The 12742-nt window shown below is 41.3% G+C and overlaps 1 long non-coding RNA gene across 1 annotated transcript; it reads left to right on the top strand.

The window, feature by feature from the left end:
- Nucleotides 1-5058: 5058 nt before the first annotated feature.
- Nucleotides 5059-11923, top strand: LOC122971158. Its single transcript, XR_006399415.1, has 3 exons — nucleotides 5059-5133; nucleotides 11278-11310; nucleotides 11835-11923. It is a non-coding gene; the product is annotated as an uncharacterized LOC122971158 (long non-coding RNA).
- Nucleotides 11924-12742: the final 819 nt, after the last annotated feature.

Raw genomic sequence — 12742 nt, 5'->3', positions numbered from 1 at the left:
TTATATAGAGAGATACTAGGGGTGCGCCCGAATACAAATACGTTATTCGGCAAAGCACAAATAGTGGGTTTTTTACAAACATTTATTTTGTGTAAATATTTTTTTTTAAAAACCGATAAGAAAAAAGTCAAAGACCAGCATGCAGGTCGGTTACATCACTATCTCAGTGTCTCTCCTCTGCTCCGCTGTGACGTCTATCAGCAGGTCTCAGTGAGGGGAGTCACATCCACCTGCTGCATGACGCACATTTCCTTGTTTGGACATCAGTCCTGGAGTTGGGGGTGTTCCCCAGAGATAAAGCTGAGATACTGACACAAGCAAAGTGCTCTTAAAGACTCTCCATAACCTGTTGTTCCCCTTCTCCTTTCCACAAAGTTAGGTTGTAAAAAATAGGCAATAAATGAAAAGTGCAAAGCAAGAATCACCTGTGAAGTTCCTGCCTACATGTTACACGCTGTGCTGTCTCTGTGTTATGGGTGTTAATAGATAGAGGTCTGTCTGCAATGAGGCGATGCACTTATTGTAACACTAATTTTCTAAAGTTAAAAGTGTAGTAAAAACAAAAACAGGATTTTTAATCCTCTATAGATACAAATACTGGGCTCTCTGCACATCCCGAGTACACACTCAATCAGTGTGTGCTGCTTACTGCATATTAAATGAACCAACAGTCAACAACAGTCAAGCTTCCACTGAATGAAAATTGTTTGTCATAAATGTAAAACATTACGTCTGCCACTCAATGTAATATTTTCCAGTTAATTTAAGGATAATTGGAATTATTAAATATTTTACTGTTATATAATATAATATTTTTTGTACAGTAGTCATGTCGCAGTCTGAAGAGATGCAATGCATTTTGGGGCAGTTGAGTGTGTCCAGTAAACTCACGTCACATACACAGAAAGTCTAATTCTAATCTAGTTTACATCCAGACTTTTCTCACACAGACAAAATCCACACTGCAGTTAGAACGCAGTAGATACTCAATCTGACATCTTACTTAGTATGAATACTATGTTAGTATGTGATTCTAAACACAGCCAAACTCAGGGTTTGTTGAAGAAAACCTGCCACAGAGTTTAAGTTACCATGGTAACTGACTGATAGATAAAATTATCAATAGACTGAGGTTGGTTGAAGTCAAGCGTCTCTTTAATTCAAACAGAACATATGTTGCAGACATGGAGAGTCTGCAGAGTCTCCGTGGAGAATTCTCAAGAAACAAAGGAAAGTCACTGGTATATATCGACGGCCTTGGGAGGCACCTTTAGTTGGTTACAGATTCCTTCTAACAGACCTAGACAAAGCTTTACAGAGCTTTCCCTTCCACATGATGACCATGATGTCCACATAACTATCATAGTGTTCCCCTGCCGCCAAATATATACATACATATGACCATACCTACTTAACTAACACATGGATTTTTCTATCACTGACCCTGAGTTTAAGTTAGCTCTCTCTGAAACTGAGTTTGTTTTCTGGAGAACACCCAAGGAAAGACACCCAGCTTGGTGTCTGAGGGTCTGATCGCTGTTTAACCCTCCTTCAGATAGAAAGCTGCTCCTCAGACCCAAATGAACAGACCCCTCCTGTAGGGGTGGGGGGGCTGTTCTAGAGGGGATCTGACCTGCAACAGGCCAGAAACCTCCTACAGGCCTGGAGGCCTGAAGCAGGAGAGAACAAGGACGGAGGACGAGGCTTCATCCTGGTTTCACCCATAGACTGTATAAATATGGACGACGCGCTATGCAAAAGTGAAGTAAAAATATGTCCTTTAAGGAAGCGGCCATCTTGCTTGAGTGACATCATTTGGAGCCAGAGTCGGGCAGCGGGATGACACCCCGCGGAACACGCCATCTCATCCGTCCCACTGCCTGACGGAGGTTTGAGGGTGGCTGTCACAGCTGTCAGTCATGACGTCAGACCCCCTTTCTATACCGTCAAATAACTAATTAAAAACAAACTTATCAGAAACATGAGCACTTGGACAAACATCAGCATGATAAGAACACCACCGGTCAAAGCGGTCAAACCGGTCGAGGCAGATGGCGTCCACCTAGAGTCCGGTTCTTCCCGTTAAAGGGGAGGTTTTCCTGCTGCTGCTCGTGCAGGAATGTTGGGTCTCTGTAGATTAAAGAGTTCAGTCTGGATGCTCTACGTGGAACGAGACCTGAGATCACTTCTGTTATGATTTGGTGCTTTATAAATAAAACTGAATTAAATTGAGCTGAATACACACACACACACACACACACACACACATACACACATTCACACACAGACACACACACACACATATATATACACACACACACACACATATACACACAAAGACACACACATACACATATACAGACACACACACACACACATACACACACACACACACATATATATATACACACATACACACACACACATACACAGACACACACACATATATATACATACAGACACACACATAGACACATATACAGACACACACACACATATATATACACACATATACACACACAAAGACACACACACACATATACACACAGACACACACACACAAAGACACACACACATATACACACAGACACACACATACACACACACACACACACACACAGATATACACACACAAAGACACACGCAGACACACACATTCACACCAAGACACACATTCACACACATGTATATACACACATATACACACAAAGACACACAGACACACACACACATATACACACACACACACTCACACAAAGACACATGCACTCACACACACACAAAGACACATGCACACATACACTTATATCTACACACACATATACACATATACAGACACACACACACACACATATATACACACAAAGACACACACACACACATATACACACAGACACACACATATACACATATACAGACACACACACACATATATACACACACACACACATACACAGACACACACACATATATACACACACTCACACAAAGACACATGCACACATACACACATATACACACACACAGACACACACACACACACACACATATACACACAGACACACACACACACACACATATACACACAAAGACGCACATATACACTTATACAGACACACACACACATATACACACACACACTCACACAAAGACACATGCACTCACACACACACAAAGACACATACACTTATATCTACACACACATATACACATATACAGACACACACACACACACATATATACACACAAAGACACACACACACACATATATACACACAGACACACACATATACACATATACAGACACACACATATACACATATACAGACACACACATATATACACACTCACACACAGACACACACACAAAGACACATGCACACATATACACACAGACACATATATATACACATATACAGACACACACATATACACATATACAGACACACACACACACATATATACACACACACATACACAGACACACACACATATATACACACACACACACACACATATACACACAGACACATATATATACACATATACAGACACACACATATACACATATACAGACACACACATATATACACACTCACACACAGACACACACACAAAGACACATGCACACATACACATATATCTACACACACATATACACATACACAGACACACACACACAGATATACACACACAAAGACACATGCAGACACACATATTCACACCAAGACACACATTCACACACATGTATATACACACATACACAGCGATACACACACACACACACATATGTATATGTATATAGTATAAACATTTTATTTATTTATTTTTTTCTTCTTGTTGTTTTGTTTGTATTGTCTTGTGTCATTTGTGTTTTCATGTTAATCATTTATGTTTCACTCAATAAAAAAAAACAAAGAAAATAAAACACACAAACAGCTCTGCAGCTTCACTGCTGTATGTCGCAATAACCGCTGCGATGTTGCCACGGTAACAGCAGTATAATCTCAGCTGCTCATCAGTGAGTTTGTCCTCAGACTCTTTCCTGTCACTTCATTAGATTCACATTAACCCTTTCACTGCCAGCTGTTCACGTGAGGCTGCCTGTTGGTAAAATGCCTTAACTGATTAACTCTTTATGATCTGCTCTGTTGTTTAACTGTTTATGTCCCTGAGAGGAAGTCGAGTCCCCACAATGTGAAGAATACACACACACACACACACACACACACACACACACACACACAGTGTTTCTTAAAATCAGCTGCACACTTCCTGAACGACATAAAACAGTTTGTTTTAATGTGAACAAAATTAAATTGAGAGGTTTTTCTGTGACAGGAAAGTTTTTGAGGACAAACTAACTGATGAGCATCTGATGTGAGATTACACAGTATATATCTGTTACCATGGCAACAGCAGAGCATTTCTCGTCACGTACAGGACTGACTGTTGGGAAACACTTTTTCTTCTTATCAAATATACGTGTTTGAGCAGCTTCCTGTAACTCTGTCAAACTGTTTCTCACACTTAACCCCCTAAAATCCAGTTTCCTCTTTTCATCACTTAAAGATTGTTAAAATAATCAAACTCCACTCTGACAGCGTCGGACATATTGTCTATCATGTTGTTCATATTCACTCATGAGTGAATTCTTCAAAAAGGCTCCATGTTTTTATTGCTGCATCGTTCCATCAGATGGAAATAATCTACATTTCTGCTGATGCATCATTTTAGACACATTTCCCCAAAACTCAGAAGACAGTTTGTGTATTTTTATAAACTTTGGGATCTCATCTAGAATTTAAAATAAAGTCCTGCAAGTTTAAACAAAGTCTGGCTGCACAGCATGAGCTCGTACTGAGGACGATGATGAAGAAAAGGCCGATATCTCAAAATCTGGTCAGATAAGTTCAGTGAAGTGACGCTTTAAGCTGCGGTTAGAGGCTTCAGTTCTGAGAAGCTGCTCATCAGTTAGTTTGTTTCCTGGATGATGAGATAAAAGAGGAAACAGAACATGTTATTAGCAGAGGAGAGCTGACGAGTCCGTCAGACAAAGACAGAGACAGAGACAGACGGTCTAGCTGGTCATGGATCACCTGCTGATGGTGTTGGTGTTGCTGTGGAGTTCAGGTAGGACTCTGCTTTAATGATGGATGTGTGAAAGGTTCAAAATTCCTTTGTAAAAATACTGAATTTAAGTCAAATCCTGCATTCAAAACTTCACTGACGGTAAACTTTATCAGTAAAAAGTAGTGAAGTATCTTCAGTTCAGTCCTGATAGTTTCACATCGCTTCTTTTCACAGAGTTTAATGACTGATGTGTTTACATGTAAGTTGTAATAAGTTGAACTGTGATGACAAAAATGCATCCAGTCATCCAATTAAAACTAGTTTGTTTCACTGTTTATTTCTGCAAAATCTGACATTTGGAGATACAAGGTTTTCACCTGACAACAGTGTTGTGTTTTGAATGTAGAATCTGTAAAGTAAGAAGTAACTGCAGCCGTCAGATACTGTGATGATGTAATGATTTACGTTATGGAGACTTTAGTCATGTCCCCAAAGGGTACGAATACAAGTACGCACACATACGCACACAGTCACATTCACACTCACACACACTCACATAAACACTCACACACACACACACACACACACACGCACACACATACACACATACACACTACTGCATCTACACACATACACACTACTGCATCTGCACAGACACACACACACAACACACTACTGCATCTGCACACTCACACACACAAACACACACACACACACACACAGTCACACTCATACATACAAAGACATTCACACACACGCACACAAACTCACATACACACACACTCACTCACACACACGCACCCACTACTGCATCTACACGCACACACTACTGCATCCACACACACACACACTACTGCATCTACACACGCACACACTACTGCATCTACACACACACACTACTGCATCTACACACGCACACACTACTGCATCTACACACACACACTACTGCATCTACACACACACACTACTGCATCTACACACGCACACACTACTGCATCTACACACGCACACACTACTGCATCTACACACACACACTACTGCATCTACACACGCACACTACTGCATCTACACACACACACTACTGCATCTACACACACACACACTACTGCATCTACACACGCACACTACTGCATCTACACACACACACACACTACTGCATCTACACACACACACTACTGCATCTACACACACACACTACTGCATCCACACACACACACACTACTGCATCTACACACACACACTACTGCATCTACACACGCACACTACTGCATCTACACACACACACTACTGCATCCACACACACACACACTACTGCATCTACACACACACACTACTGCATCTACACACACACACTACTGCATCCACACACACACACACACACTACTGCATCTACACACACACACTACTGCATCCACACACACACACACACACTACTGCATCTACACACACACACACACTACTGCATCTACACACACACACTACTGCATCCACACACACACACACACTACTGCATCTACACACGCACACTACTGCATCTACACACACACACTACTGCATCCACACACACACACACTACTGCATCTACACACGCACACACTACTGCATCTACACACACACACTACTGCATCTACACACACACACACACTACTGCATCTACACACACACACTACTGCATCCACACACACACACACTACTGCATCTACACACACACACTACTGCATCTACACACACACACTACTGCATCCACACACACACACACTACTGCATCTACACACACACACACACTACTGCATCTACACACACACACTACTGCATCTACACACACACACACTACTGCATCTACACACGCACACACTACTGCATCTACACACACACACACTACTGCATCTACACACACACACACTACTGCATCTACACACACACACTACTGCATCTACACACACACACTACTGCATCCACACACACACACACTACTGCATCTACACACACACACACACTACTGCATCTACACACACACACACTACTGCATCTACACACACACACTACTGCATCTACACACACACACTACTGCATCCACACACACACACACTACTGCATCTACACACACACACACACTACTGCATCTACACACACACACTACTGCATCTACACACACACACACTACTGCATCTACACACGCACACACTACTGCATCTACACACACACACTACTGCATCTACACACACACACTACTGCATCCACACACACACACACTACTGCATCTACACACACACACTACTGCATCTACACACACACACTACTGCATCTACACACACACACACTACTGCATCTACACACGCACACTACTGCATCTACACACACACACACACTACTGCATCTACACACACACACACACTACTGCATCTACACACACACACTACTGCATCTACACACACACACACACTACTGCATCTACACACACACACTACTGCATCTACACACACACACACACTACTGCATCTACACACACACACTACTGCATCTACACACGCACACTACTGCATGTACACACACACACACACTACTGCATCTACATACACAAACACACACGCACACACTACTGCATCTACACACACACACACACACACACTACTGCATCTACATACACAAACACACACACACACACACTACTGCATCTACACACACACACACACACACACACACACACTACTGCATCTACACACACACACACACTACTGCATCTACACACACACACACACACACACACACTACTGCATCTACACACACACACACACTACTGCATCTACACACACACACACACATACACACACACACTACTGCATCTACACATACACACACACACTACTGCATCTACACACACACACACTACTGCATCTACACACACATACACCACTGCATCTACACACACACACACACACACACACACACACACACACACAATACTGCATCTACACAGACACAGTACTGCATCTACACACACAAACACACACAAACACTACTGCATCTACACACACACAGTACTGCATCTACACACACACAAACACACACACACACACTACTGCATCTACACACACACAGTACTGCATCTACACACACACAAACACACACAAACACTACTGCATCTGCACATACACAGTACTGCATCTACACACACACACACACTACTGTATCTACACACACACAAACACTACTGCATCTACACATACACAGTACTGCATCTACACACACACACTACTGCATCTACACACATATACACTACTGCATCTACACACACACACACACACACACACACACACACACACACTACTGCATCTACAAAAACATACAGTACTGCATCTACACACACACACTACTGCATCTACACACACACACACATACACACACACACACACACACACACACACACTACTGCATCTACACACACACACACTACTGCATCTACACACACATACACTACTACATCTACACACACATATACTACTGCATCTACACACACATACACTACTACATCTACACACACACACACTACTGCATCTACACACACATACACTACTACATCTACACACACATATACTACTGCATCTACACACACACATACACTACTGCATCTATACACACACAGTACTACATCTACACACACATATACTACTGCATCTACACACACACATACACTACTGCATCTATACACACACAGTACTACATCTACACACACACACTACTGCATCTACACACAAAAACACACAGTACTGTATCTACACACACACACTACTGCATCTACACACACACACACACACACACACACACACTACTGCATCTACACACACACACACACACACACTACTTCATCTACACACACAAACACACACTACTGCATCTACACATGCACACACTACTGCATCTACACACACAGTACTGCATCTACACATGCACACACTACTGCATCTACACACACACACACTACTGCATCTACACACACACACACTACTGCATCTACACACACACACACACACACGCACACACACTACTGCATCTAAACACAGACACACACTACTGCCTCTACACACACACACACACTACTGCATCTACACACACACACACACTATTGCATCTACACACACATACACTACTACATCTACACATACATACATTACTGCATCTACACACACACACACACACACACACTACTGCATCTACACACACACACACACACACACACTACTGCATCTACACACACAAACACACACTACTGCATCTACACACACACACTACTGCATCTACACACACACACACACACACACACCACCGCATCTAAACACACACACACACTACTGCATCTAAATACACAAACACACTACTGTATCTATACACACAAAAACACACTACTGCATCTACACACACAAACACACACTACTGCATCTACACACACACACTACTGCATCTACAGACACACACACTACTACATCTACACAGACACACACAATCACGTAAACACTCACACAGAGTCAGTAACACACACACACAGTAACACACACAGTAACACTCATACACAGAAAGACACACACACACAGTCAATAACACACACAGACACACACACACTCACACACACACATACACACACACACTCACACACACACACACACACACACTCGCACTCACATACGCACACACTCACAGACACGCACCCACTAACTCACGCACACTCACATAAACACGCATAAACTCACACACATACACACACACTCACATAAACACGCAAACACACAAACACACAGTCTTTAAATAGCACAGTGGTTATATGATGTCACCACACAGGATTTCTGGGTATTGAAGTCATTCTGAGCTGCTGTTTTGCATTAACTCTATATGAACCAGTCTGTTGGTTAACTCTACATGAACCAGTCTGTTGGTTAACTCTATATGAACCAGTCTGTTGGTTAACTCTATATGAACCAGTCTGTTGGTTAACTCTACATGAACCAGTCTGTTGGTTAACTCTATATGAACCAGTCTGTTGGTTAACTCTATATGAACCAGTCTGTTGGTTAACTCTATATGAACCAGTCTGTTGGTTAACTCTACATGAACCAGTCTGTTGGTTAACTCTATATGAACCAGTCTGTTGGTTAACTCTATATGAACCAGTCTGTTGGTTAACTCTACATGAACCAGTTTGTTGGTTAACTTTATATGAACCAGTTTGTTGGTTAACTCTATATGAACCAGTCTGTTGGTTAACTTTATATGAACCAGTCTGTTGGTTAACTCTGTATGAACCAGTCTGTTGGTTAACTCTATATGAACCAGTCTGTTGGTTAACTCTATATGAACCAGTCTGTTGGTTAACTTTATATGAACCAGTTTGTTGGTTAACTCTATATGAACCAGTCTGTTGGTTAACTTTATATGAACCAGTCTGTTGGTTAACTCTGTATGAACCAGTCTGTTGGTTAACTCTATATGAACCAGTCTGTTGGTTAACTCTACATGAACCAGTCTGTTGGTTAACTCTACATGAACCAGTCTGTTGGTTAACTTTATATGAACCAGTCTGTTGGTTAACTCTATATGAACCAGTCTGTCGCACTAAAACATAATTCTGGCTCATTTTCATAGTTTTGTTCATCATTTCTATCAGTAATAACAACATCGTACTCAACAAGTTAATATCAGAGATCTGTGAACATGGTGACATCATTAAAAAGACGTCTGATAGGTCAGAAACACAGTCAGACGATCAGACAGGAAACAAACCAACATGTTAATTTTCCTTTACCTCTGTATGAAGCGTCTGTTGAGCTTGTGTTCATGTGTTCATCTCATCTGCTGCTCTTCAGAGAAGAAGCAGAAAGTAGAAGCAGTGAGGTCGAGAAAAAAGATTTTAAAGTTTCAGACTGACCAGGCAAAGAGAGATGTTTGTTTTTCCTTCATTTTTTGTCTTTTTATGAGGATTATTTTCACCCTAGAATAATTGAGAGTACCTCATACTGCAGTAGCTCAGTTTTCTAGTTACTGAAAACTTAACATGTTATTTTCATACACAAATTATAATTGTTTGTAGCATCGACTTCAACATCTGTGTGTTTTCAGTGAGATGAGCTCTGAGCTGCTGCAAAGCCTCACAGTGTTTGTTCAGTTCACAGCTCTGCAACAATATAAATATTAATTTTCTGATTTTCTCTGCAGGACTCCAGGCTGAAGATAAACACCAACCAACAGGTAAAAAGACAGAATATATCTCATCTGGTCTGGGAACGCTTCTGATCCCCCAGGAGGAGCTGGAGGACGATACCCGCACCTCCATCAGTGCTGGACAATGAATCCACTTTGGTTTATGAACAAATACCCTCAAAACTAATAACTAATAAAATATGCTAATATTAGCATTGAAAGGTGAAAATCTAGATTTTGGACATCATCACTGCTCGCTGTAGAGCTGCACACCGCTAATTTCTATAAAATCCATATCAGATCTATTAAATACAACGCATGGCATTGTGGGATTGTTTGCAGGAAGTAGTGTACATGACATGAACACGACTTTTTTGTTCCATTGTGGAACATTTGAGGCTCTAAATGTTGGATAAATTTACACACAGAATTCAGACACTGAAACAAAATGGAGGAGGGTAAATAGAGTGAACTTTGTAGTAAATAGTGAGTGATTTCAGACACAGCCTTAGTCTTGCTTCTATATCTGGTCTCTTGTGTATTGTATCCCACAATCCTCTGTTTTCCTCCAGGTTCTCAGTGTGAAAGCACAGCCAAGGCTGACATCGGGCTGTTGGTCTGTGAATCCAAGAGCACCAACCCTGAAGACCATGAAAACATTAAGTCCTTTCTAACTCAAATAGTCAACAACTTCAACATCGGCCCTGACAAAGTCCAGATCGGTAATATTTTTACTACTACAACTATTCACACTACTGATCCTGGTACTATTACTACTACTGCTTGTGTATAAAGTACTCAAAATACTAAAATCTTTACACCACAATGTGAAAATACTCAAATACAAGTGCAGGTCCAAAATTCAGAATTAGCAAAAAGCAGTAAAATGGGACATGATAACCAGAGTAGTCAAGGTTATGGCTGATGTGAGGATAAAAGGACCATACCAGTGGTTTTACATGTTTAAGCTAAATAACTGCTGTCTGCATACAGCCTCCATTACTGCCAGTTATTTCCCAAAACATGCAGACATATTTTAGCTTTTGTATTAACTTGCAGAATTCTCAAAATGTTCAAAATGAAATGTTCAGGTGATACACCTACCTTAAAATTCAGTGCTTCATCTACAGAAACACACATTTATAACTCATAGTAATTATGATTCAGCTTGTAAAACAATCTTTTATCCAGACACTGATTTCCATGGTGGAGATATACTGTACATTCCTTCTGTGTAGGTCCGTGTTGGATCAGTTAGCAGGACAGATGTTCTGACTGAACAGACTCTGTGAAGCACACCGCATTTCTGAACAAAACATTCTAGCTAGGAGGGATGCACAACTTTGTCATGTTGGTTCATCCACAGCATCACTGCCTCTCTCCAACTCCTCCAACAATGGTGTCAATTTCCATTTCCTCCAGGAAGGAGACGCTAAAGTCATGTACCAGAGTCAGACAGTAGACTCAGGGGTTATTAGCC

Source organism: Thunnus albacares, chromosome 20 (genome assembly GCF_914725855.1).
Source record: "Thunnus albacares chromosome 20, fThuAlb1.1, whole genome shotgun sequence".
NCBI lineage: Eukaryota > Metazoa > Chordata > Actinopteri > Scombriformes > Scombridae > Thunnus > Thunnus albacares.
This window is presented reverse-complemented; position numbering and strand designations above follow the sequence as displayed.